The 25,659-nt window shown below is 41.0% G+C and overlaps 2 protein-coding genes across 9 annotated transcripts in view; one reads left to right on the forward strand and one right to left on the reverse strand.

The window, feature by feature from the left end:
* The window catches only part of LOC103350904 (uncharacterized), a 326,018-nt gene extending 324,237 nt beyond the window's left edge, over window positions 1-1,781 (reverse strand). For all 6 annotated transcript variants that reach the window (XR_016219100.1, XM_089311708.1, XM_089311709.1 and 3 more), the window contains exon 1: window positions 1,647-1,781. The gene's annotated coding sequence lies outside the window, so the exon portion shown is untranslated. The remainder of the gene's footprint in view (window positions 1-1,646) is intronic.
* Window positions 1,782-2,079: 298 nt separating this feature from the next.
* The window catches only part of LOC149122646 (uncharacterized), a 104,222-nt gene continuing 80,642 nt past the window's right edge, over window positions 2,080-25,659 (forward strand). For 2 of the 3 annotated variants that reach the window (XM_089311712.1, XM_089311713.1), the window contains exon 1: window positions 2,080-2,420. The gene's annotated coding sequence lies outside the window, so the exon portion shown is untranslated. Of the gene's footprint in view, window positions 2,421-4,750; window positions 5,269-25,659 lie in introns of those variants that run through there. The other variant, XR_016219101.1, reaches the window with a different exon arrangement.

Below are 25,659 nucleotides of genomic sequence, written 5' to 3' on the forward strand. Positions count from 1 at the left end.
TGGTAACAGCATCTGAATGAAAACATCTTCAGAAGTTTTTAAAATTTCCTATCTAATATGTCTTCCCTGATAACACCTATACCTGTGCATTTAATTCTTGTAATTGGCCTATATCAAACCTGTGATAAATAATCTAAATACTCATCAAAAGTGTGGTAGAAATGAGAAACCGATTAAGTGCGGTCTCATGATACAAAATCAATGTACAGGCTGGCGCCGCGGCTCACTAGGCTAATCCTCCGCCTAGCGGCGCCGGCACACCGGGTTCTAGTCCCGGTCAGGGCGCCGGATTCTGTCCCGGTTGCCCCTCTTCCAGGCCAGCCCTCTGCTGTGGCCAGGGAGTGCAGTGGAGGATGGCCCAGGTGCTTGGGCCCTGCACCCCATGGGAGACCAGGAAAAGCACCTGGCTCCTGGCTCCTGCCATCGGATCAGCGCGGTGTGCCGGCCGCAACGCGCCGGCCGCGGCAGCCATTGGAGGGTGAACCAACGGCAAAGGAAGACCTTTCTCTCTGTCTCTCTCTCTCACTGTCCACTCTGCCTGTCAAAAAAAAAAAAAAAAAAAAAAAAAAAAAAAAAAACAAAATCAATGTACAAAAAGCATTTTTATGCACCAATGATGATATTGATGAAAGAGAAATCAAGAAAGAAATACCTTTCAGAAAGCTACAAAAAGTTAAACATTTAGTAATAAACATAACCAAAAGTGAATGGTCTCGACAGTAAAAAAAAAAAAAAATTACTAAACACTAATCATAAGCCATCAATGAAACAGAAAATGAAAAAAAATCTCTTTTTCAGGGATTAGAATATCATCAAAATGTGCATATTAAAGCAATCTACGGAATATAATTACTACCAAAATACTGATACAATTACCATCACAATACCTGATTTGAAAGTACTGAAAAACCATGGTAATTAAAACAACATGGGACAGGCTAAACAAAACAAAACACACAGATCAATGGAACAGAACAGGGCACCTAGAAACCAACCTACATACACACAGCCAACTGAATTTTCACTAACATGTTCACAGCCTACATTACTATAAGGGGAGTCTTTTCAGTACGTGGTGATGGAATAAAAATGTGGAAGGAACTGGATCCCTACTTCTCATTCTATAACAAATGAGCACAAAGTGGATTAATGACCTGAATGAAATACCTGGACCTCTGAAACTATTATGAAAGAATATAGGAAAAATATTTCAGACAATGATACAGGCAAGAATTTCTTGGGTAAGACTCTAAAGGAAAGGCAGCAAAACTACAAACTGGAATTGTATCAAACTCAGACCAGCACTGCCACTCCTACCTACGGCTCCCTCGCCGGCCACCCGACGCTGCCGACCGCTGGACTCTGCATCAGAGTGGCCCACCGCCGAGTCCTTCCCTCGCCGCTGCCCACGGACGAATGTGCTGCTCTGCACGCGCGCGACGCCGACGGACACCCACCGCTTCCTGGTTCTCTGCCGCTGCAGTTGCCACCTCCGAACACTGAGGCTTCCCGCTTAGGACGCCCCAGGCTCCAGTTAGGCCAAGGCAGAGAAACAATTCCAGCCCAGGACGCCCGACTTGGAGCCGCCAGCGCTGCCTGTTTCACCGCCTCCCCCCACAGCCGCTGCCGCCACGGTCCCTACCCACCTGCGCCTCCTCGCTGACCGCTGACCACCGCTCACCTCGCAGAAGAGTCGCCAGTGCTGCCGCCGCTTCCTTCCTCGCCACCGCCGGTGAACTGAGCTCCCCGCCCACGACGTCGCACGCAACCCCGACGCTGCGGACGCTGACGCTGACCCCGACGCCGCACAGGACGCAGCGTCGGGTCACGGGGACGTCCTGGGCGGAGCAGCCTGGTTCATTGCCTGCGTCCACGAGGAAGGACCTAGAGCTAGCGACTCTCCTTGGGCGGCAGCAGCCAATCAGGGGCCATGGCAGCTCAGGCCAAGGCAGAGCTGCACTACCTCGCCCAGGACGCCCGGCATGGAGCCACTACCGCCGCCTGTTATCCCCGCCTCCCCCCACAGTCAGTGCTGCCGCTGCTCACGGATTCACTCCCACCGTCCCCACCTACCTGCACTTCCTCGCTAACCGCTGACCACCGCTCACTTTGCAGAAGAGTTGCCAGCGCTGCCACTGCTTCCTTCCTGCCCACCGCCCATGATGTCCCACGCAACCCCAACACTACACACGCCGATGCTGTCCCTGACACAGCGTCGAATGCGGCATCCAGGTCACCATCAGCGTCCTGTGCGGCGTCGGGGTCAGCGTCAGCGTCAGCGTGCGTACCGTCGGGGTCGTGTGGAACATCATGGGCGGGGCGGCTCAGTTCATCGGCGGGCAGCGGTGAGGACGGATGCTGCGGTGACGGTAGCGACTCTTCTGTGCGGCTGAGATGTCGGAGGTCAGCGAGGAGCGCAGGTAGGTGGGGAGAGAGGTGTGTAGCTCTGGGCAGTGGCGGTGGCTGTGCGGGGAGGCAGGGATACAGGCGGCGGTGGCGGCTCCATGTCGGGCGTCCTCGGCGGGATCTTTAGTTTATCTGGAACGGTCTGCTTTGTTTTCTTTCAAATTCATTTTCTTAAACAAATACAAAATTCTTGTGTGGATGTTCTGTTTCTTCTTCAGTCAGTGTTGGTATTTTTTTTATCAAGGAATTTATCCATTCAGCTAAGTGATAAATTAATCATCCCCTTATTATATGTCTGTAGTGATATTTCCTGTGTAAGAAATGCTATAGGCAATTTCTGTTCTATCTTTATTATTTGATTAGTTCAACCAAAGTTATCAATTTTATTGTTTTCAAAGAACAAGCATTTGCCCTGTTTAATTATCTGTTCTTTTTCTTTGACAAATAATTGACATCAGCTCTTTATTATTTCCCTTTTAACTACTTACTTGCTGTTGAATTTTCTCTTTCTCTGTATTTTGAAGGTAGTAGCTGAAGTCATCGATTTTAAACCTTTCTTCTCTTCTAAGAAAGCTTTTGGTCCTCCTCATTTTCTTCTCTACTGCTTAACCCACATCAATAAAATTTTCACATGGATGTTCAGTATTCATTTCTAAATATATTTATATTAGGGTATTTCAAAATATTCATGGGAAATATACATTAAAATATTCTTATTTTGTGCAAAAATTTTTGAAAATCATGCAAAGTCTATAATACATATTTTCAGCAAGATTTTGGTAGCTTTCACACAGATCAAACAATGCCTTTATTTTCCACTTACTTGCTAAGAACACTGTGACTGGATACAGACTCTAGGCTGAGAGGTTTTTGTTCTTTCAGCACTTTAAATGTTATTGCACTGACTTCTTGATGCAATGCTTTGATTAGAATTTGGCCTCAGTTTTACATGACTCCTCACTATGGCACATGCCTCTTTTTTCCCTCTGGGCACTTTTAAGGTTTTGCTAAGTTGTTTTTCAGCAATTTTAGTATGGCATTTCTCCTGTGTCATGTTGTTCAGTATCTTTGAGCTTTCCAGACCTGCAGCTTGAGAGTTTCCATTCTATTTGGAAAGAGGTTAACCTTTATTTCTTCAAATGTCTTTTCTGTCACATCCTATGTATTCCCTTCTTTCTGGGATTTTAATTATAAATGTGTTCTTGCTATTTTTAGTTCTATAAAGTAAAATTCCTCAAGCGTGTATTGTTATTAATAAAAATGATTTGTTGACATTTTCAGAGCAGTACCACATATTTTACTGAAAAAAATCCCCTACAGGCCAGCGCCACGGCTCAATAGGTTAATCCTCCACCTAGCGGCGCTGGCACACTGGGTTCTAGTCCTGGTCAGGGCGCCGGATTCTTTCCGGGTTGCCCCCCTTCCAGTCCAGGTCTCTACTATGGCCCGGGAAGGCAGTGGAGGATGGCCCAAGTGCTTGGGCCCTGCACCCGCATGGGAGACCAGGAGAAGCACCTGGCTCCTGCCTTCGGATCAGCTGCAGCAGCCATTGGAGGGTGAACCAATGGCAAAAGGAAGACCTTTCTCTCTGTCTCTCTCTCTCACTGTCCACTCTGCCTGTCAAAAAAAATTCTCCTACAAATGGAAAGATTTAATATGTAAAGTTGCTAATTGGGCTTTTTGTATCCAAATGTTTAAATATTTCAGCATGGACTTAAAATTTCTTTACAAAAAGTAAATTTATCTTTTAATTACATTTTCCATAAAGTTTTTTTAAGTCCACTTGTACAGGCACACATATTTTGCCAAAATATTTGGAGCTAGATATAATTGAAATTCTTAATTTTTCAGGTTTTAGAAAGGTAGTTTGTTACATATACTAAATATTGTGTACTTCCTACAACCTCACCATATCTCAGGGGTTGTGAACTAATGGAATACCCTCTCAAAAATCCAGGTCAGTAATATTTTCACCAGCATAATTCACATCCTGCCCTTTTTTTTTTTTTTTTTTTGTCAAGTGAGATCTATCAAATAGCTTTTGATTTTAAAAGCTTTTAGGATTTGGGGATCTTGGGTGAGGGATTATGGAACTGACATTTGTTGATGACTCCAGTTTTGGTATTACCAATCATTAAGACCTTGGGCCCTCTTTCATAAAACCTCTGTCTCCTATCTCTCATAGAATTCTGGAAGGTGAAAGGTAGTCGGGGGCAGCAGGAAGCCAGGTATCAGGGCACTGTGTCTCTTTCTTTTGACTGCTTGCATTCTTCAAGAGTGGAGCAAGGTGAGCAGTGAACACCCACAGAGATGTGCTCACGGTCTTGCTTTTCTTCCACATCAGCCGTTGCTTCTCTTCTTCTGGTTACGAGAGCAAAGAAGCCCAAGGGAGCACCTGCTGCTGCTTTCTGTAGCTGCCACCCTCAAGATTCCTCTCTCAACAAACTAAAGTCTACCTAATTCAGACTCTGCAACCAACTCTCAGATACTGTGTGACTATGGAGGGACATTAAGAGAAAACTGACTCAGAAGACACTGTTTACAGGACTCCTGCCTTTTTTTCTTTTGAATTTTTAAAAGCCTACTTTGGAAAGAACAGATCAAATGTTGGCACCTTAGTAACAGAGTAGCTATAAATATTTTCTGAGGAATCTTGGGCGTGCATTTTCTAGCAGGCAGTAAACTTGCTTACCTGCTGGATGTTATTTAAGAAGATGTGCCTATGGCCCAGGGATGCAGGTGTTTCCCTTTCTTTTAGCTGCCTTCTCATGTGAACCAAATAATTACATTGTATATCTGTTCTTCTTCAATCCTAAAGTAACAGCATGTTCTCTGTTTCTTTCATAAAGGAATTCAACATTATCTTGTTTCCAGATATTTATGAGTGTGTAGTATGGTCTTCTGAGACTTTTCTAGTGTCACAGCACCCTATTCTTGATCAATAACTCCTCAAAAGCTTACCTCAGACCCAGACTTCGAAAATTATCTTTATTCTGCTTTCTTTAATACAGTTTTTTGATGATTCCATAAATTTTCATTCTGTTTGAAATATTTACTTCTAGAATATCCTCCTGAATATAGACATAATGAGATAAGATGGAAAAAGCACTTCATTGGAATTTGAATTTTTGGTCTGCTTATGATTACTTGTGGTGTCTGAGAAGAGACAGTCAACTATTTCTGTGTTTTCTTTGTGTTTGCTGATAGAATGTAGCTAATAATGTCTACTGGGGTTGTTTGAGGATGAAATGGAAAAAATTACAAGTAAAATGGGTTAGTATTTTCTTGCCTTCTTTTGATTATATACTTTCTCCACTCTTGATAATAATTTTATCAAATATTCCTTATAACCTTAATCACAATGGGTGACATTGGAAGCTAGGTATGTTAATTTGGTGAAAGATACACAATTCTAATCTGAGATACCAAACAAATATAAAAGGCTGACTTAATGAAGTACTCCTTTAGTAATTTTCACACTCAACATTTTATTTATTACAGACATATTAGTTTATCCAGATATTTAGTGTGTGTGAATAATTGTTAAATAACCAGCAGTGTTCCAGGTGATTAAGATATACCAGTAAGTAACATAAATACTTGATCTCATATTGCTTGCATACTAATAAAAATTAGCAGGCACAGTCTTTATACATCTACATGCAGAATGCTTTTCCCATGAGAAAAAAAATTGAAAAAGACCTTAGCTAAAAATATCATATTGAACTTTTTCATTAGTCCTCATTTTCCTTTTTTTTTAGATTCAAAAAGATATTAACTTCTAAGTGGAAGAAACAGAACTAGGCAAATATGGCTTCTATCAGAACTAGATAGGTAAATAATTTTTTTAAATTTTTATTTAAGGTATACAAGTTTCCGGTATTTCATATGTACAGATTTAGGAGCATGATGATACTGCCTATCCTCCCCTCTCTCCACACCCTGGAATCCAACCCTTCTCCTTCATCTCATATTCCCACTCTTAATTTTTACAAAGATCTATTTTCAGTTTACTTTATACTCATAAGGTTAATCCTACACCAAGTAAAGAGTTCAACAAATAGTATGAGGAAAAAAACACTGTTCTTCAACACTACACACAAAAGCTGAAAAACTCATCAAATTTGAAAATGCCCATTTTGCTCCAGTACATTACATTTTAGGTACTCTTAGTTACCACAGATTAGGGAAAACATATGATATCTGTCTTTTCGGGACAGGCTTATTTCACTAAGTATAGTGATTTCTTTTTTTTTTAACTTTTATTTAGTAAATATAAATTTCCAAAGTATAGTCTATGGATTACAATGGCTTTTCCCCCAATAACTTCCCTCCCACCCACAACCCTCCCATCTCCTGCTCCCTCTCCCATTCCATTCACATCAAGATTCATTTTCAATTATCTTTATATACAGAAGATCAATTTAGTATATATTAAGTAAAGATTTCATCAGTTTGCACCCACACAGAAACACAAAGTGTAAAATACTGTTTCAGTACTAGTTATAGCATTAATTCACATTGAACAACACATTAAGGACAGAGATCCTACATGAGGAGTAAGTACACAGTGCCTCCTCTTGTTGACTTAACAATTTGACACTCTTGTTTATGGTGTCAGTAATTTCCCTAGGCTCTAGTCATGAGTTGCCAAGGCTATGGAAGCCTTTTGAGTTTGCCAACTTCAATCTTACTTAGACAAGGTCATAATCAAAGTGGAATTTTATTTATAGTTGCATCCATGTTGTTGCGTAAGACAGGACTTCATTTTTTTTAAGTTGAGTAGTACTGCATAGTGTATAAGTACCATAATTTCTTGATCTGGTCATCAGTTCAGGAACATCTGGGTTTATGCCACATCTTATCCATAGTGAATTGAGCTACAATGAATATGTGTGCACAGATATCTGATATACTGATTTCTTTTGGTTTGGGAAAATTCCCAGGGGTGGGATAGTTGGATCATATATGGTAGGTCTATATTCATATATCTGAGGTATCTCCATACTGTCTTCCACAGTGGATGCACCAGTTTACATTCCTACCCGCAGTGGATTACGGTACCTTTTTCCTCATATCCGGGCCAAAATTTGTTGTTTGTTGGTTTCTGTATGAGCGCAGTTCAAACTGTGGTGAGGTGAAACCTCATCGTGGTTTTGATTTGCATTTCACCAATGGCTAGTGATCCTGAGGGTTGTTTCTTTTTTTTCTTTTCTTTATTTATTTTTTTATTTATTTGACATGTAGAGTTATAGAGAGTGAGAGAGAGAGACAGAGAGAAAGGTCTTCCTTCCATTAGTTCACTCCCCAAATGGCCGCTATAGCTGCCGCCGCGCTTATCCGAAGCCAGGAGCCAGGTGCTTCCTCCTGGTCTCCCATGAGGGTTCATGGGCCCAAGCACTTGGGCCATCCTCCACTGCCTTCCTGGACCACAGCAGAGAGCTGGACTGGAAGAGAGGCAACCAGGACTAGAACCCAGCGCCCATATGGGATGCCGGCACTGGCCCCAATCCTGAGGGTTATTTCGAGTGTCTGCTGGCCATATGAATATCCTCTTCAAGTCCTTTGCCTATTTCTTTTTTTTCACATTTTTTTAACTTTTATTTAATGAATATAAATTTCCAAAGTACGATTTATGGATTACAATGGCTTCCCCCCCATACCGTCCCTCCCACCCACTACCCTCCCCTTTCCCACTCCCTCTCCCCTTCCATTCACATCAAGATTCATTTTTGATTATCTTAATATACAGAAGATCAGCTTAGTATACATTAAGTAAGGATTTCAACAGTTTGCTCTCACACAGAAACATAAAGTGAAAAATAATAGATGATTTTCTTTAAATGATGAGGAAATCAGATCAGACCTATTGTCATGTTTAATCCCAGTGAAAGTCAAGTTGGGAGTTGATAATTTCTTTTTTTTTTTTAAGGAGGATCAGTTTAGTATGCATTAAGTAAAGATTTCAACAGTTTGCACCCCCGTAGAAAACAAAGTGAAATATATTGTTTGAGTACTCGTTATAGCATTAAATCTCAATGCACAGCACATTAAGGACAGAGATCCTACATGAGGAGTAAGTGCACAGTGACTCCTGTTGTTGACTTTACCAATTGACACTCCTGTCTATGGCATCAGTAATCTCCCTATGCTCCAGTCATGAGTTTCCAAGGCTATCGAAGCCCTCTGAGTTCTCCGATTCTTATCTTGTTTAGACAAGGTCATAGTCAAAGTGGAGGTTCTCTCCTCCCTTCAGAGAAAGGTACCTCCTTCTTTGAAGACCTGTTCTTTCCACTGGGATCTCACTCACAGAGATCTTTTGCCAGAGTGTCTTGGCTTTCCATGCCTGAAATACTCTCATGGGCTTTTCAGCCAGATCTGAATGCCTTTAGGGCTGATTCTGAGGCCAGAGTGCTATTTAGGACATCTGCCATTCTATGAGTCTGCTGGGTATCTCACTTCCCATGTTGGATCACTCTCCCCTTTATTTATTCCATCGATTAGTGTTAGCAGGTACTAGACTTGTTTATGTGCTCCCTTTGACTCTTAGTCCTTTCATTATGATCAATTGTGAACTGAAATTGATCACTTGGAATAGTGAGATGGCATTGGTACATGCCACCTTGATGGGATTGAATTGGAATCCCCTGGTATGTTTCTAACTCTACCATTTGGGGCAAGTCAGCTTGAGCATGTCCCAAATTATACATCTCTTCCCTCTCTTATTCCCACTCTTATGTTTAACAGGGATCACATTTCAGTTAATTTTTAACACTTACGAATAACTGTGTATTAATTACAGAATTAAACCAGTCATATTAAGTAGAACAGACAAAAAAACTACTAAGAGGGATAATGTATTAAGTTGTTCATTAACAGTCAGGGCTATGCTGATCAAGTCACTGTTTCCCATAGTTTCCATTTCACTTCAACAGCTTTCCTTTTTGGTGTTCAGTCAGTTGTCACCAATCAGGGAGAACATATGGTATTTGTCCCTTTGGGACTGGCTTATTTCACTCAGCATGATGTGTTCCAGATTCCTCCATTTTGTTGCAAATGACTGGATTTCGTTGTTACTTACTGCGGTATAGTATTCTAAAGAGTACATATCCCATAATTTCTTTATCCAGTCTACCGTTGATGGGCATTTAGGTTGGTTCCAGGTCTTAGCTATTGTGAATTGAGCTGCAATAAACATTAGGGTGCAGACCGCTTTTTTGTTTGCCAATTTAAATTCCTTTGGGTAAATTCCAAGGAGTGGGATGGCTGGGTCGAATGGTAGGGTTATCTTCAGGTTTCTGAGGAATCTCCAGACTGACTTCCATAGTGGCTTGACCAGTTTGCATTCCCACCAACAGTGGGTTAGTGTCCCTTTTTCCCCACATCCTTGCCAGCATCTGTTGTTGGCAGATTTCTGCATGTGAGGCATTTTAACCGGGGTCAGGTGAAACCTCATTGTGGTTTTGATTTGCATTTCCCTGATTGCTAATGACCTTGAACATTTTTTCATGTGCCTGTTGGCCATTTGGATTTCCTCTTTTGAAAAATGTCTATTGAGGTCCTTGGCCCATCTCTTAAGTGGGTTGTTGGTTTTGTTTTTGTGGAGTTTCTTGATCTCTTTGTAGATTCTGGTTATTAACCCTTTATCTGTTGCATAGTTTGCAAATATTTTTTCCCATTCTGTCGGTTGTCTCTTCACTCTCCTGACTGTTTCTTTTGCAGTACAGAAACTTCTCAATTTGATGCAATCCCAATAGTTGATTTTGGCTTTGACTGCCTGTGCCTCCCGGGTCTTTTTCCAGAAATTCTTTGCCTGTGCCAATATCTTGAAGGGTTTCTCCAATGTTCTCTAGTAACTTGATGGTGTCAGGTCGTAGATTTAGGTCTTTAATCCACGTTGAGTGGATTTTTGTGTAAGGTGTAAGGTAGGGGTCTTGCTTCATGATTCTGCATGTGGAAATCCAATTTTCCCAGCACCATTTATTGAACAGACTGTCCTTGCTCCAGGAATTAGTTTTAGATCCTTGATCAAATATAAGTTGGCTGTAGATGTTTGGGTTGATTTCTGGTGTTTCAATTCTGTTCCATTGGTCTATCCATCTGTTTCTGTACCAGTACCATGCTGTTTTGATTACAACTGCCCTGTAGTATGTCCTGAAATCTGGTATTGTGATGCCTCCGGCTTTGTTTTTGTTGTACAAGATTGCTTTAGCTATTCGAGGTCTCTTGTGCCTCCATATAAATTTCAGCACCATTTTTTCCAGTTCTGAGAAGAAGATCTTCGGTATCTTGATTGGGATTGCATTGAATCTATAAATTGCTTTTGGGAGAATGGACATTTTGATGATATTGATTCTTCCAATCCATGAGCATGGAAGATTTTTCCATTTCTTGGTATCCTCTTCTATTTCTTTCTTTAAGGTTTTGTAATTTTCATCGTAGAGATCTTGAATGTCCTTGGTTAAGTTTATTCCAAGGTATTTGATTGTTTTTGTAGCTATTGTGAATGGGATTGATCTTAGAAGTTCTTCCTCAGCCATGGCATTGTCTGTGTATACAAAGGCTGTTGATTTTTGTGCATTGATTTTATACCCTGCTACTTTGCCAAACTCTTCAATGAGTTCCAATAGTCTCTTAGTAGAGTTCTTTGGATCCCCTAAATAAAGAATCATGTCATCTGCAAAGAGGGATAGTTTGAGTTCTTCCTTCCCAATTTGTATCCCTTTAATTTCTTTTTCTTGCCTAATAGCTCTGGCTAGAACTTCCAGAACTATGTTGAATAGCAGTGGTGAGAGTGGACATCCCTGTCTGGTCCCAGATCTCAGTGGAAATGCTTCCAACTTTTCCCCATTCAATAGGATGTTGGCTGTGGGTTTTTCATAGATTGCTTTGATTGTATTGAGGAATGTTCCTTCCAAACCCAGTTTGCTTAGAGTTTTCATCATGAACGGGTGTTGTATTTTATCAAATGCTTTCTCTGCATCTATTGAGATAATCATATGGTTTTTCTTCTGCAGTCTGTTAATGTGGTGTATCACATTGATTGTCTTGCGCACATTAAACCATCCCTGCATACCAGGGATAAATCCCACTTGGTCTGGGTGGATGATCTTTCTGATGTGTTGTTGTATTCTATTGGCGAGAATTTTATTGAGGATTTTTGCATCTATGTTCATCAGGGATATTGGTCTGCAATTCTCTTTCAGTGCTGCATCTTTTTCTGGCTTAGGAATTAAGGTGATGCTGGCTTCATAGAAAGAATTTGGGAGGATTCCCTCTTCTTTGATTGTTCTGAATAGTTTGAGAAGAATTGGAGTTAGTTCTTTAAATGTCTGGTAGAATTCAGCAGTGAATTCATCTGGTCCTGGGCTTTTCTTTGTTGGGAGGGCCTTTATTACTGTTTCAATTTCTGTCTCAGTTATGGGTCTGTTTAGGTTTTCGATGTCTTCCTGTTTCAATTTAGGTAGGTTGCATGTGTCCAGGAATCTATCCATTTCTGATAGGTTTCCCTGTTTGCTGGCATACAAGTCCTTGTAGTAATTTCTGATGATTCTTTTTATTTCTGTGGTGTCTGTCGTTACATTTCCTTTTTCATCTCTGATTTTATTGATTTGGGTCTTTTCTCTTCTTTTTTTAGTTAGTTGGGCCAATGGGGTGTCAATTTTGTTTATTTTTTCAAAAAACCTGCTTCTCGTTTGGCTGATTTTTTGTAATGTTTTTCTTGATTCAATCCTGTTGATTTCTTCTCTGATTTTAATTATTTCTCTTCTCCTACTAGATTTGGGTCTGGTTTGCTGTAGGTTTTCTAGATCCTTGAGGTGAATTGAAAGCTCATCTATTTGCTGCCTTTCCAATTTCTTGATGTAGGTGCCTATTGATATAAACTTTCCTCTTAACACTGCTTTTGCTGTGTCCCATAAGTTTTGATATGTTGTGCTGTTATCCTCATTTACTTCCAGAAAGTTTTTGATTTCTCTTTTGATTTCTTCTATGACCCAGTGTTCATTCAGGAGCATGTTGTTCAATCTCCATGTGTTTGCGTATGCTCTAGGGATTCCTGAGTTGCTAATTTCCAACTTCATTCCTTTATGGTCTGAGAAGCTGTATGGTATGATTCTAATTCTTTTGAATTTGCTGAGACTTGCTTTATGGCCTAGTATGTGGTCAATCCTAGAGAAGGTTCCATGTACTGCTGAGAAGAATGTAAAATCTTTAGCTGTAGGATTAAAAGTTCTGTCTATATCTCTTAGATCCATTTGGGCTATAGTGTCGTTTAAATCTACTGTATCCTTGTTGATCTTCTGTCCTATTGATCTGTCTATTTCTGAGAGTGGAGTATTGAAGTCCCCCAGTACTATTGTATTGGGGTCTAAGTCTCCCTTTAAGTCCGTTAACAAATCTTTTAGATAAACCGGTGCCCTGTAGTTAGGTGCATATACATTGATAATTGTTATATCTTCCTGTTGAATTGATCCCTTAATCATTATGTAGTGTCCCTCTTTGTCTCTCTTAATGGTTTTTGTGGTAAAGTTTATGTTGTCTGATATTAAGATGGCTACACCCGCTCTTTTTTCATTTCTGTTGGCATGGTATATCTTTTTCCAGCCTTTCACTTTCAGTCTGTATGGATCTTTGTTGGAAAGATGTGTTTCTTGTAAGCAGCAAATAGATGGGTTTTGTTCCTTAACCCAATCAGCCAATCTGTGTCTTTTAACTGGACAGTTCAGGCCATTCACGTTCAATGTGACTAATGATAAGTGGTAACTTTGCCCTGCCATTTGCCAAAGATAAGTTCTAATATATGCTTTGAATTCCCTGTGATCTTTTGCTGTGAGCTTTCCTTCCTTGGTTTCCTTCCTTTACCTTCTTTCATATTGATGACCGTGTTTCTTTGTTTCTGTGTGTAACACATCTTTAAGCATCTTTTGCAGGGCTGGACAAGTGGCAACAAATTCTTTCAATTTCTGTTTGCTATGAAAAGTCTTTATTTCACCTTCATTCACAAATGATAGCTTTGCAGGATATAATATTCTGGGCTGGCAGTTTTTCTCTCTTAGTACCTGGGCTATATCTTCCATTCCCTCCTAGCTTGTAGGGTTTCTGATGAGAAGTCAGCTGTGAGTCTGATTGGAGATCCTCTGAGAGTAATCTGACGTTTCTCTCTTGCACATTTTAGGATCTTTTCTTTATGTTTCACTGTGGAGAGTTTAATTACAACGTGTCGTGGTGAGGATCTCTTTTGGTCGTGTTTATTAGGGGTTCTGTGAGCTTCCTGTACTAGGATTTCTCTGCCCTTCTCCAAACCTGGGAAATTTTCTGCTAATATCTCACTAAAAAGGCCTTCTAATCCTTTCTCCCTCTCCATGCCTTCAGGAACTCCTAGAACCCGGATGTTGGGTTTTTTAATAGTATCCTGAAGATTCCCGACAATATGTTTTAGATTTCAAATTTCCTCTTCTTTTCTTTGGTCTGACTGTATCCTTTCCTGTTCTCTGTCTTCTAAGTCCGATATTCTCTCTTCTGCTTCACCCATTCTGTTTGTAAGGCTCTCTATTGTGTTTTTCATTTGATCTATTGAATTCTTCACTTCAGTCACTATCCCAGTTTCCTGTTGTACTAGTTGTTTCGTTTCATTTTGATTCCTCCTTAATATTTCATTTTCACGAGAGAGATTTTCTATCTTGTCCATTAAGGATTTCTGTAGTTCAAGAATTTGTTTTTGAGAACTTCTTAATGTTCTTATCAATTTTTTGAGATCTGCTTCTTGCATTTCTTCTATGTCATCATCCTCATAATCTTGAATTGGGGTGTCTTTTTCATTTGGTGGCGTCATGGTGACTTCCTTGTTTTTATTACCTTGGTTTTTGCGTTTGTTCTTTGGCATATTGGAGATATTTGGTTTCTTCACTGTGGTGCTTTTTCTTGTTATACTATGACTCTAGATTAAGTGGACCATCTGTTTTTGATGGAGCCTTAGGGCTTGAGATGGGTGTGGCCTGAGAGCTCTGTTTGGTGTGCCAAAGGTGACACTCCCAGGTTAGGCGTGGTAAACCTCTCTCTCTCTCTCTCTTTCTTTTTTTTTTTTTTTGATTCAAAAGGGAAGTAATTCTGCACAGCTGAACGAAGTTGGAGGTAGTTAGTAGGCAAATGATATACCCACAGGAGCCAGAGATCAGAAGCTCTTTCCCAAGGACCACACAGGGAATCTGTTCTGCCCTCAGAGTGGGCTCAAATTCTCCTTCAGTCTCCCACTGGGTTGCCAAAGTTACGGAATTGTAGCGTCTCTGGAGAGTGCTCACGTGAATTCCGTGAGTTCTCTCCCCCACCGTCTCTTTTTTCACAGTCTCAGTTCAGTAGCACCACAAATTTACTAGGTCCTAATCTCCTGTTAATTCGCCCCGCCCAGAGTCAGGTTTTTCTGCTAGGCTCAGGGCCGGTGCAGACCTGAGGTCGCTCTGCTTATGACGTATGTCCAAGATGGCACCTGCTCTTTGTCTTGCTCACCCTTGAGAAGTGAGCGGAGAGAGAGAAACCCGTGTCCGTACCAGTCACCTTTTTTTTCTCTCTCTCTCTCTCTTCCAGTTAGCCTGGTGAACTTCCCCCCCCCCCGGGGGGTCGTTCCCTCTAGTCTCCTATCTCTGCTTGCCTGCCGGTGTCTCGGGCTATTGTGGTTCGGCTCACCTCGCGTTCCAGCGCTGGTGTGTTGAGTCTACCGCTGGTGTCCCGAACTGCGGGCTCCCATGCTCTCCACGCAGGTCCGCTGTGAATCACGCATTCCGGAAGAGTTTCTTCTGCTGTTTCCTCCCCTACTCTTCCTTGAACCTGCAGTATCTCCACTTTTATTAAACTATCTCTCCCCGGACTATCAGTGTGCTCCCTTCCCATTCCGCCATCTTGCCTCCTCTCCCTCCTTTGCCTATTTCTTAACTGGATTGTTTGTTATTGAATTTCTTGAGCTCTTTATATATTCTGGATATTAGCTATTTATCAGTTTCACAGTTTGAAAATAATTTTTTACATTCTGTTGATTGCCTCTTCACTTTGCTGAGTGTTTCTTTTGCAGTGCAAAAGCTTCTCAGCTTGATGTAATTCTGCTTGTCAATTTTGGCTTTGATTGCCTGTGCTTCTGGTGTCTTTTCCAAGAAGTATTTGCCTATTCCAATGTCTTGCTGAGTTTCTCCAATGTTCTCTAGTAATTTGATGGTATTGGGTCAGAGATTTAGATCTTTGATCCATTTTGGGTCTATTTTTGTGTAAGGTGTAAAGTAGGGGTCTTGTTTCATACTTCTGCACAGGGAGATCCAGTTTTTCCAACATCATTTGTTGAAGAGACTCTCCTTGCTCCAGGGATTGATTTTAGCCACTTATCAAAGATTAGTTGATTGTAGGCCTGAGGATTTGTGTCTGGAATATTATTTTGTTCCATTAGTCTACATGTCTATTTTTGTGCCAGTACCAGGCTGTTTTGATTATAGCTGCCCTGTAGGATGTCTTAAAATCTGGTATTCTGATGTCTCTGGCTTTGTTTTTGTTGTGCAAGATTGCTTTAGCTATCGGAAGTCTCTTGTGTTTCCATATGCATTTTAGCATTGTTTTTTCTCGATCTGAGAATAATGTTACTGGTATTTTGATTGGGATTGAATTGAATCTGTAAATTGCTTTTGGTAGTATGGACATTTTGATGATATTGATTCTTCCAATCCTTGAACATGGAAGATTTTTCCACTTTTTTGTGTCTTCTTCTATTTCTTTCTTTAATGTTTTGTAATTTTCATCATAGAGATATTTGCTGTTCTTGGTTAAATTTATCCCAAGGTATTAATTTTTTGTAGCTCTTGTGAATGGGATTGATCTTAGCAGTTCTGTTTAAGCCAAGGCATTGTCTATGTAGACAAAGGCTATTGATTTCTGTGTGTTGATTTTATATCCTGCCACTTTACTGAACTCTTATGAGTTCTAATAATCTCTCAGTGGAACCTTTTGGATTCCCTATATATAGAACCATGCCATCTGAAAATAGAGATACTTTGACTTCCTCCTTTCTAATCTATATGCCTTTCAATTTTTTTTCTTGCCCAATGGCTCTGGCTAAAACTTCCAGGACCATATAGAAAAGCAATGGTGAGAGTGAGCATCCTTGTCTGGTTCTGGATCTTAGTGCAAATGCTTCCAGTTCTTCTCCATTCAGTTTGCATAAATTTCCTTGATCATGTTGGGGAATGTTCCTTCTATACGCAATTTGCTTAAAGTTTTCACCATGAAAGGATGTTATATTTTATCAAGTTCTTTCTCTACATCTATTGAGATAATCATATGGTCTTCTTCAGTTTGTTAAGTGATGTATTGCATTTATTGATTTGAAAATGTTGAACCATGCCTGCATACCAGGGATAAATCCCACGGGATCTGGGTGAATGATCTTCCTGAAGTGTTGTTGGATTTGATTAGACAGTATTTTATTAAGGATTTTCACATCTGTATTCATCAGGGATATTGGTCTAGAGTTATCTTTCTCAGTTGTATCTTTTTCTGGTTTAGGAATTAAGGTTATACTAGCTTCCTAGAAGGAGTTTGAGAGGATCCCCTTCTTCAGTTGTTTTCAATAGCTTGAGAAAAAATAGAATTAGTTCTTTAAATGTCTCATACAATTCAGCAGTGAAGACATCTGTACTGGGCTTTTCTTTTTGGGAGGGATTCAATCTCTATCTTGCTTATGGGTCTGTTTAGGTTTTCTAAGTATTCATGATGCAATTTTGGTAGATAGTATGTGTCCAGGAATCTATCCATTTCTTCTAGGTTTCCCAATTTGTTGGCATACATATCTTTGTTGTAATTCTTGATAATTCTTTTTATTTCTGTGGTATCTGTTGTTACATTTCCTTTTTCTAATCTGATTCTATTGATTTAGGTATTCTTCCTCTTTTTTATTTGTTTTTTTTTAAGTTGGGGCAATGGTGTGTCAACTTTATTTTTTTGAAAAACCAGCTCTTTGTTTCACTCATCTTTTGTACTGTGTTGTGGTTTTAATTTTGTCTATTCCCTAATTGTAATTATTTCTTTCTTCCTACTTATTTGGGTTTGGTTTGTTTTGCTAGATCCTTCAGATGCATTGATAGTTTACTTACTTGGTAACTCTCCAATTTCTTCATGTAGGCACAAATTGCTGTAAATTTCCCTCTAAACAGTGCTCTTTCTGTATCCAGTAAGTCACGATATCATGTATTGTCATCTTCACTTATTTCCAGAAGTTTTTTTATTTCTCATTTGATTTCTTCTTCCTTTTTTTTTGGACAGGCAGAGTGGACAGTGAGAGAGAGAGAGAGAGAGAGAGAGAGAGAAAGGTCTTCCTTTACCATTGTTTCACCCTCCAATGGCCGCTGCGGCCGGCGCACTGCGCTGATCCAAAGCCGGGAGCCAGGTGCTTCTCCTGGTTGCCCATGCAGGTGCAGGGCCCAAGCACTTGGGCCATCCTCCACTGCACTCCCTGGCCACAGCAGAGAGCTGGCCTGGAAGAGGGGCAACCAGGACAGAATCTGGTGCCCCACCTGGGACTAGAACCCAGTGTGCTGGCACCGCAAGGCGGAGGATTAGCCTATTGAGCCGCGGCGCCAGCCTCTCATTTGATTTCTTCTATGACCCACTGTTCATTCAGGATCATGTTGTTCATCTCTATGTGTTTGCATATGTTCTAGAGATTCTTGTGTTGTTGTTTTCCAGCTTTATTCAATTGTGGTCAGAGAAGATGCATGGTGTGATTTTTTTAAAGATTTATTTATTAACTTGAAAGAGTTACACAGAGGAGTGGAAGAGAGAGAGAGAGAGAGAGAGAGAGAGAGAGATTCTTCCATTCAGTGGTTCACTCTGCAGTTGGCAGCGATGGCTGGAGCTACACCAATCCGAAGCCAGGAGCCAACAGCCTCCTCCAGGTCTCCCATGCAGGTGCAGGGGCCCAAGCACTTGGGCCATCTTCTACTGCTTTCCCAGGCCACAGCAGAGAGCTGGATCAGAAGTGGAGCAGCCAGGCCTCGAACTGGCATCCATATGGGATGCCAGCGCCCATGTGGGATGCTGGCACCCCAGGACAGAGCATTAACCCACTGTGCCACAGTGCCAGCCCTGTGTATTATGATCTTGATTTTTGTTTTAATTTCCTGAAACTTGCTTTATGACATTAGAATACGGTCTATCCTAAAGAAAGTTCCATGTACTATGAGAAGAATATGTATTCTGTGACTGTGGGATGAAAGTTCTGTATAAATTAGTTAGGTCCATTTGGTTCATAGTGTCAATAAGCTCTGTTTTTTCTTTGATGATTTTCTGTCCAGTTGCTGTATCCATTGATGAAATTGGGGTGTTGGAGGCTCTTGTTACTATTTTATTGGAGTCTGTGTCTCCCTTTAGATCCATTAACATGTGCTTTAAATAACCAGACACCCTATTATTTGGTGTATATTACATTATTATAGTCACATCTTCCTGTTGAATTGATCCCTTTATCATTACATAGTGCCTTTCTTTGTCTTTTTAATAGTTTTTATGTTAAAAGTCTAATTTTCTGATTTTGGGATGGCTATGCCTGCCCTTTTATGCTTTCCATTGGCATGGGATATCTTTTTCTATCCTTTCACTTTCAGTCTGCATGCATCTTTGTTGGTGAGGTGTGTTTCTTGTAGGCAGTCAATAGATGGGTCTTGTGTTTTAATGCATTTAAGCAGTGTATCTTTTAACTGGAAAGTTGAGTACATTTATCTTCAAAGTTACTAATGTTAGGTATAAACTTGGCCCTCCCATTTTTCCATAAATATTCCTATGGTTTACTTTGGATTTCCTTTGTACTTTTACTGGGAGATTTTCTGCCTTCACATTCTTTCATAGTGATGGCTATCTTTCTGTGTTTATGTGTATAGCACACCCTTAAGCATCTTTTGTAAGGCTGGATGATTGGTGACAAATTCTTTCAATTTCTATTTGTTATGGAAGATTTTTATTTCACCTTCATTCATAAATGAAAGCTTTACAGGATACAGTATTCAGAGTTGACAGTTTTTTATTTCTTTTTTTTAAGATTTAGTTATTTATTTGAAAATTGGAGTTACACAGAGAGAGAAGGAGAGGCAGAGAGAGAGAGGTCTTCTATCTGCTGGTTCACTCCCCAGTTGGGCATAACAGCTGGAGCTGCACTGATACAAAGCCAGGAGCCAGGAGACTTCTCCGGGTCTCCCACTTGGGTGCAGGGGCCCGAGGACTTGGGCCATCTTCTGCTTTTCCAGGCCATAGCAGAGAGCTGGATTGGAAGTGGAGAACCCACTACTCGAGCCAGTGCCTATTATAGGATGCTGGCACTGCAGGCAGCAGCTTTACCCACTATGCTGCAGCGCTGGCCTGTTTTTATTCTCTTAAAACTTGGACTAAATCTCACCATTCTTTCCTGGCCTATAGGGTTTCTGATGAGAATTCAGCTGTGAGTCTAACTGGAGATCCTCTGAAAGTAATATGGCATGTCTGTCGTGCAAGTTTAGAATATTTTCTTTATGTTTTACTATGGAACATTTGACTACAATCTGTCTCGGTGAAGATCTTTTCTGGACGTTTCTGTGAGGTGTTCTATGAGCCTCATGTGTTTGACCATCCCTTTCTTTCTCCAAATTGGGGAAGTTTTCTATAATTATTTCATTAAAATGGTCTCCTAATCCTGTCTCCCTTTCCCTAACTTCAGAAACTCCTAAGATACAACTGTTGGGTCGTTTGGTAGTATCCCATAAATCTCCAACACTGTTTTTAATTTTTCCAATTATTTCTTCTCCTTCTTCTGCTCCTCCTCCTTCTTCTTCTCCTCTTCCTCCTCCTTCTTCTTCTCCTCTTCCTCTTCCTCCTCCTCCTCCTCCTCCTCCTCCTCCTTCTCCTCCTTCTCCTCCTTCTCCTCCTTCTCCTCCTTCTCCTCCTTCTTCTTCTTCCTAGAAAATTTCGAAAGATTTGTCTTCTTGGTCAGATATTCTTTATTACGCCTCACCAAATCTGTTGTTAAGGCTTTCGACTGCATTTTTTATTTGATCTGTGAAGTTTTCATTTATAATATTTCATTTTGATTTCTCTTTAAATCAATTTCATGGGGAAATTTTTCATTCATGTCATATTGATTTCTTCAATTTGTGGATTTGCTTCTGATTGTCTCTGAGTAATTATATGATTAATCTTTTGAATTCCTTTTCAGCCATTTCATCAACTCACTTTACATTCTTATATTGAAGTGTTGTGTTCCTTGTCAGGGAGGGCTCATGTTGTCTTTGTTATTCTTCCTTCTTGAATTTCTTTATTTATTTTTAGGCATTTGCAGAGATACCTATTGATTTTTTTTATCTGATGGCTTTTATATTTGAACTGTGCATCTGGGGGTTAGTGGAATGTTTGTACTTTCAGTGAATACCCAGAATACTGGGTGTGGCCAGGGAGCCCTGGTCAGTGCTCCAGGGTGGAGTGAATATCCAGGTTGACACTCAAGTTGGGTGTGTTAGATCTCCTCTTGTTAACAGAAGGGGGATATGGACACCTCTGTTGGTGTAATCACACCCACCCCTCTACTCGTCCAAGGTGATCAATGCCCAGGTGTTAGTCCGCAATGGGTACAATACTCATCTGTGCTGCCATATGAATTGCAGGTGGAATCTTTGTAGTCCTCACTGTGAGCCCATATCTCACTGCAGTGATCTACCGCAGGCAGTCAGGGAGCTCTGAGAACATTCCTTATAGTGCAGAGCTGCTGTTGAGGAAGACTCCAGCATTTTGTTTACCTGAAAAAGTCTTTTTTCCTCCTTCATTTTATTTATTTATTTATTTTTAAAGATTTAATTATTTACTTGAAAGATTTACACAGATAGAGAAGGAGAGGCTGAGAGAGACAGAGAGAGAGAGAAAGATAGAGAGAGAGGGGTCTTCCACCCGATGGTTCACTACCCAGTTGGCCACAACAGCCAGAGCCACACCAATCCGAAGGTGTGGGAGACCTGAAAGTAGCTCCTGGCTCCTTGTTTCAGAATGTTAAAGGAAGTTCTTTGGATGAAAGCAAAATCATTACAGATGGAAATGTGGATCTACCTAAAGAAGAAAGTGTGACAAAAAGGATTATTATGTTAGTATTTATACAGCTACTCCTTAACTTACAATGGAGTTACACCTTGATAAATCCTTTGTAAGTTGAAAATATAAATCAAAAGTGCATTTAATACAATTAATCACCAGACATCATGGCTTACCAATACAGTACACTGTAGAGCATCAGTAGTTCCCCTGTTGTAACTGCATGATTGACTGGGAGCTGTGCTCATTGCCATGGCCCAGCATCTTGAGATAGGGTCAGGCTGCGTGTTGCTAGCCTTGGAAAAGATCAAATTTCAAAACATGAAGTATGGTCTCTGCTGAATGTGTGTTGGTTTTGTATCATTCTAATGTCCAAAAAAAAAAAAAAAACAACTGTAAGTTACATCACTGTAAGGCAAGGACCATTTACATACAGAATGTCCTCATTTTTGAATGTAAGAGATACTTGAGGCTGGTGCCGTGGCTCAGTAGGCTAATCCTCCGCCTGTGGCACCGGCACCCTGGGTTCTAGTTCCGGTCAGGGCGCCGGATTCTGTCCCGGTTGCTCCTCTTCCAGTCCAGCTCTCTGTTGTGGCCCAGGAGTGCAGTGGAGGATGGCCCAAGTGCTTGGGCCCTGCACCCGCGTGGGAGACCAGGAGGAAGCACCTGGCTCCTGTTTTCAGATCAGTGCTATGCACCGGCCACAGCAGCCATTGAGGGGTGAACCAACGGAAAAAGGAAGACCTTTCTCTCTGTCTCTCTCACTAACTCTGCCTGTCAAAAAAAAGAGAGATACTTGATCTTATAAATCAATGGTGTGTGTGTGTGTGTGTAGTGGAGTTCACAGCATTTGTAGAATTAAAATGTTTGAAAGTAAAAGCACAGAAAATGGGAGGATGAAGATGAAATTAGACTAAGTTTTTTATACTATGTGTCATGTTTTGGAAGTAAACTGCTGAGTAAGTGAAGTATTCTGGATATCTTAAAGTAAACAGTAAAAATAAAAAACAGGCAAACATATGCATATAAAAACCCAAATAGTTTTGGCTAATTAATGATGGAGATAAAATAAAATCGTTTTAAAAACACAGTGAATCCAAAATATAATAGGGAAAGAGGAAAAAAGATAAATAGCAGATAGGACACAAACATAATAAAAACAGATAACAGGATGGTGGACTTACAGCCAGGCACATCATTCATTGCATGCAAAAAGACTAAACTGCTAAACACTAAGCAAAATCACTTACACCAAAATCTGATTCTATTTCGTTTAAGGTTTCTTTATTTATTTGAAAGGTATAGCCAGAGAGAGGCAGATGGAGAAAGAGAGAGAGAGGTCCTCCATCTGCTGGTTCACTCCCCAAGTGGCTGCAATGGCTAAAGCTGGTCCTATCTGAAGCTAGATTTCTCCAGGTCTCTGTCATGGGTGCAGGGGCCTAAGCACTTGGGCCATCTTCTACTGCTTTCCAGGCCACAGCAGAGAGCTGGATCAGAAGTAGAGCAACCGGGACTCAAACCAGTGCCCATATGGGATGCCAGCACTACAGGCAGTGGATTTACATGTTACAACACAGCGCTAGCCCAAAAAAAAATCTGATTCTTTAAGAAGATCAATTAAATTGATAAACATCTAGGTAAACTCAGCAGGAAAAAATAGAAGGCAAAAAATTGACAATGTCAGTAATGAAAAAGAAGACATCAAAGAATTATAAGAATGTGTTATGAATGGCTTTATGCAAAAAGTTCAATAATTGAGATGACTTGGATGAATTATTGAAAATGAACAAACTATTAAAGCTCAGTTAAAAAGAAACAGATAAAGCATGAGTGGCTCTATATCTATGAAATATATTGAAAATATAGTTATAAACATCCATAAAGGGAAATCCAAATTACCTTAGGGGGAAAATAGTAATTATATGCAGATTCTTGTAGGAAACAATGTTACCCTGATATCAAAACCAGAAAGACATCACAAGAAAGAGAAACCATAGACAAATAGCCCTCATGAATATAAATGTAATTTTTTAAGGCATCAACCGTCCAGAAGGCAGGGGAGAGAGATGTCATGTACTTATTTTACTCATGTTCTGCTTGCATTCCTGTGCCTTTGACCATGGGCACATTGATTTTTTTGCTTTGTTTGAACAGCAGATGGGGAGTGGGGAGGCAGAGAGAGAGAGAGAATCTTTCATCCTCTGGTTCAATACCCAAATGGCCATAACTACCAAGGCTGGGCCAGGCTGAAGCCAGGCAACTGGAACTCCATCTGGGTTTCCCATAGGTGCCAGTGTCCAAGAATTTGGCCCATCTTGCACTGCCTTCCCAGGTACATTAGCAGGGAGCTGGATTGGAAGTGGAATAAGCAGGACTCCTAGTGGTGCCCATATGGGATGATGACATTGCAGGCATCAGCTTAACTTGATGCACCATAACACGCCCTAATAGGTGCATTACCTTCACAACACACCTTTTGTCAGGCAACTTTCCTTCTGAGTTCAAGGGATTGTCCACTTAACTTTTCAGTTTTAATGGTCTGGATTTTTAAAAGATTTTTTGTTATTTGAAAGGCATAGTTACAGACACACAGACACACACAGACACACACACACACACACACACACACACACGGGGTGGGTGGGGAGAGATGATCCTCCATCTGTTGTCATTCCCCGAATGGCCACAATTGCCATAACTGGGCCAGTTGGAAACCAGAAAGCCTGGAGTTTCTTACAGGTCTCCCATGTGGATGCAGGGGCCCAAGCACTTGAGCTATCTTCTGCTGCTTTCCCAGGTGCATTAACAGGGAGTTGGATCAGAAGTGGAGTAGCCTGGTCTTGAACTTGTGTCCATCACACGTTGAGGCTTAAACTGCTACTCCACAGTGCTGGCCACAATCTGCATGTTTTGCTCACCCATGTTGGCTCCTTAATCTTGCCCGTATCTCTGTAGGTAGTTCCTCAGGAACTTGAGTCATGATCAGGACCCAATTTGTCTTCTCCAGCTCCAGCTCCAGCTCCAACTTTGTGTGGTCTCCAGACTGGATGAATGCTTTACTCAAGGAGCATCACACTTTTACTTTCAGGTTTAAATACAGAAGAAAAAAAGAGAAAGTTTTTTCCAAGTTTTCAAATCTGAAGATTCCTTCCTATTGGGACAACATGATCTCATGTCCATTCCTGAAGCATTGGCTGTGAGCATCCCTGAAACATGAGCATGCTCATTGTCAAACCCTGGGTTTTAGGTTTCACTGTGGCAGAGTCCTTTGTTTTTTAATTAAATTGTTTCTAACACTCACTGTTAAAGTTGTAGGGGTGGCCTTCCCAAGGTCAAAAGAAGAAAAAGGCAGGCATCTGTCCTGGGAATGAAATGTAGTTCTTGGAGCTGGTGCTGTGGCATAGCGGGTAAAGCCGCTTCCTCCAATGTCAGCATCCTATATGGGCACCGTTTCAAGTCCCAGGTGCTCCACTTCCAATCCAGCTCTCTGCTTTGGGCTGGGAAAGCAGTAGAAGATGGCAAAAGTCCTTGGGCCCCTGCACCCACATGGGAGACCCAGAAGAAGCTCTTGACTCCTGGCTTCAGCTCAGCACAGCTCCGGCCGTTGTGGCCAACTGGGGAGTGAAATAGCAGATGGAAGACCTCTCTCTCCCTCTGCCTCTGCCTCTCTATGTAACTCTGACTTACAAATAAATAAATAAATAATTTTTTAAAAAAAGGAAATGTAGTTGTTACCTGCTTGCCTATAAATGCTTTGACTATAGTTAATATCTGCTTATATTTAACCATTTCAGGTTCTGCTTGTTAGTAAAGAGCAATGATACTAACCCTTGCTAGACAGCATAGGGCTCAGTATATGTTTGGACAAAACACCATCAATAACTATGTATGCATGACCATATATAAGGAAAGACCTGTCTTTGTTCGAGGCTCAGGCTTTTAGATAAGAATTTCCACCTGGGCCTTATGCCAGCATAATGAAAGACTACTTCCTGTTAAAAACCTTTGATGTCACTGGCGCCGCGGCTCACTAGACTAATCCTCCACCTTGCGGCGCCGGCACATTGGGTTCTAGTCCCGGTCAGGGCGCCGGATTCTGTCCGGTTGCCCCTCTTCCAGGCCAGCTCTCTGCTGTGGCCAGGGAGTGCAGTGGAGGATGGCCCAAGTGCTTGGACCCTG

Source organism: Oryctolagus cuniculus, chromosome 13 (assembly GCF_051225735.1).
Source record: "Oryctolagus cuniculus isolate XC-2025 breed Fujian yellow rabbit chromosome 13, ASM5122573v1, whole genome shotgun sequence".
NCBI lineage: Eukaryota > Metazoa > Chordata > Mammalia > Lagomorpha > Leporidae > Oryctolagus > Oryctolagus cuniculus.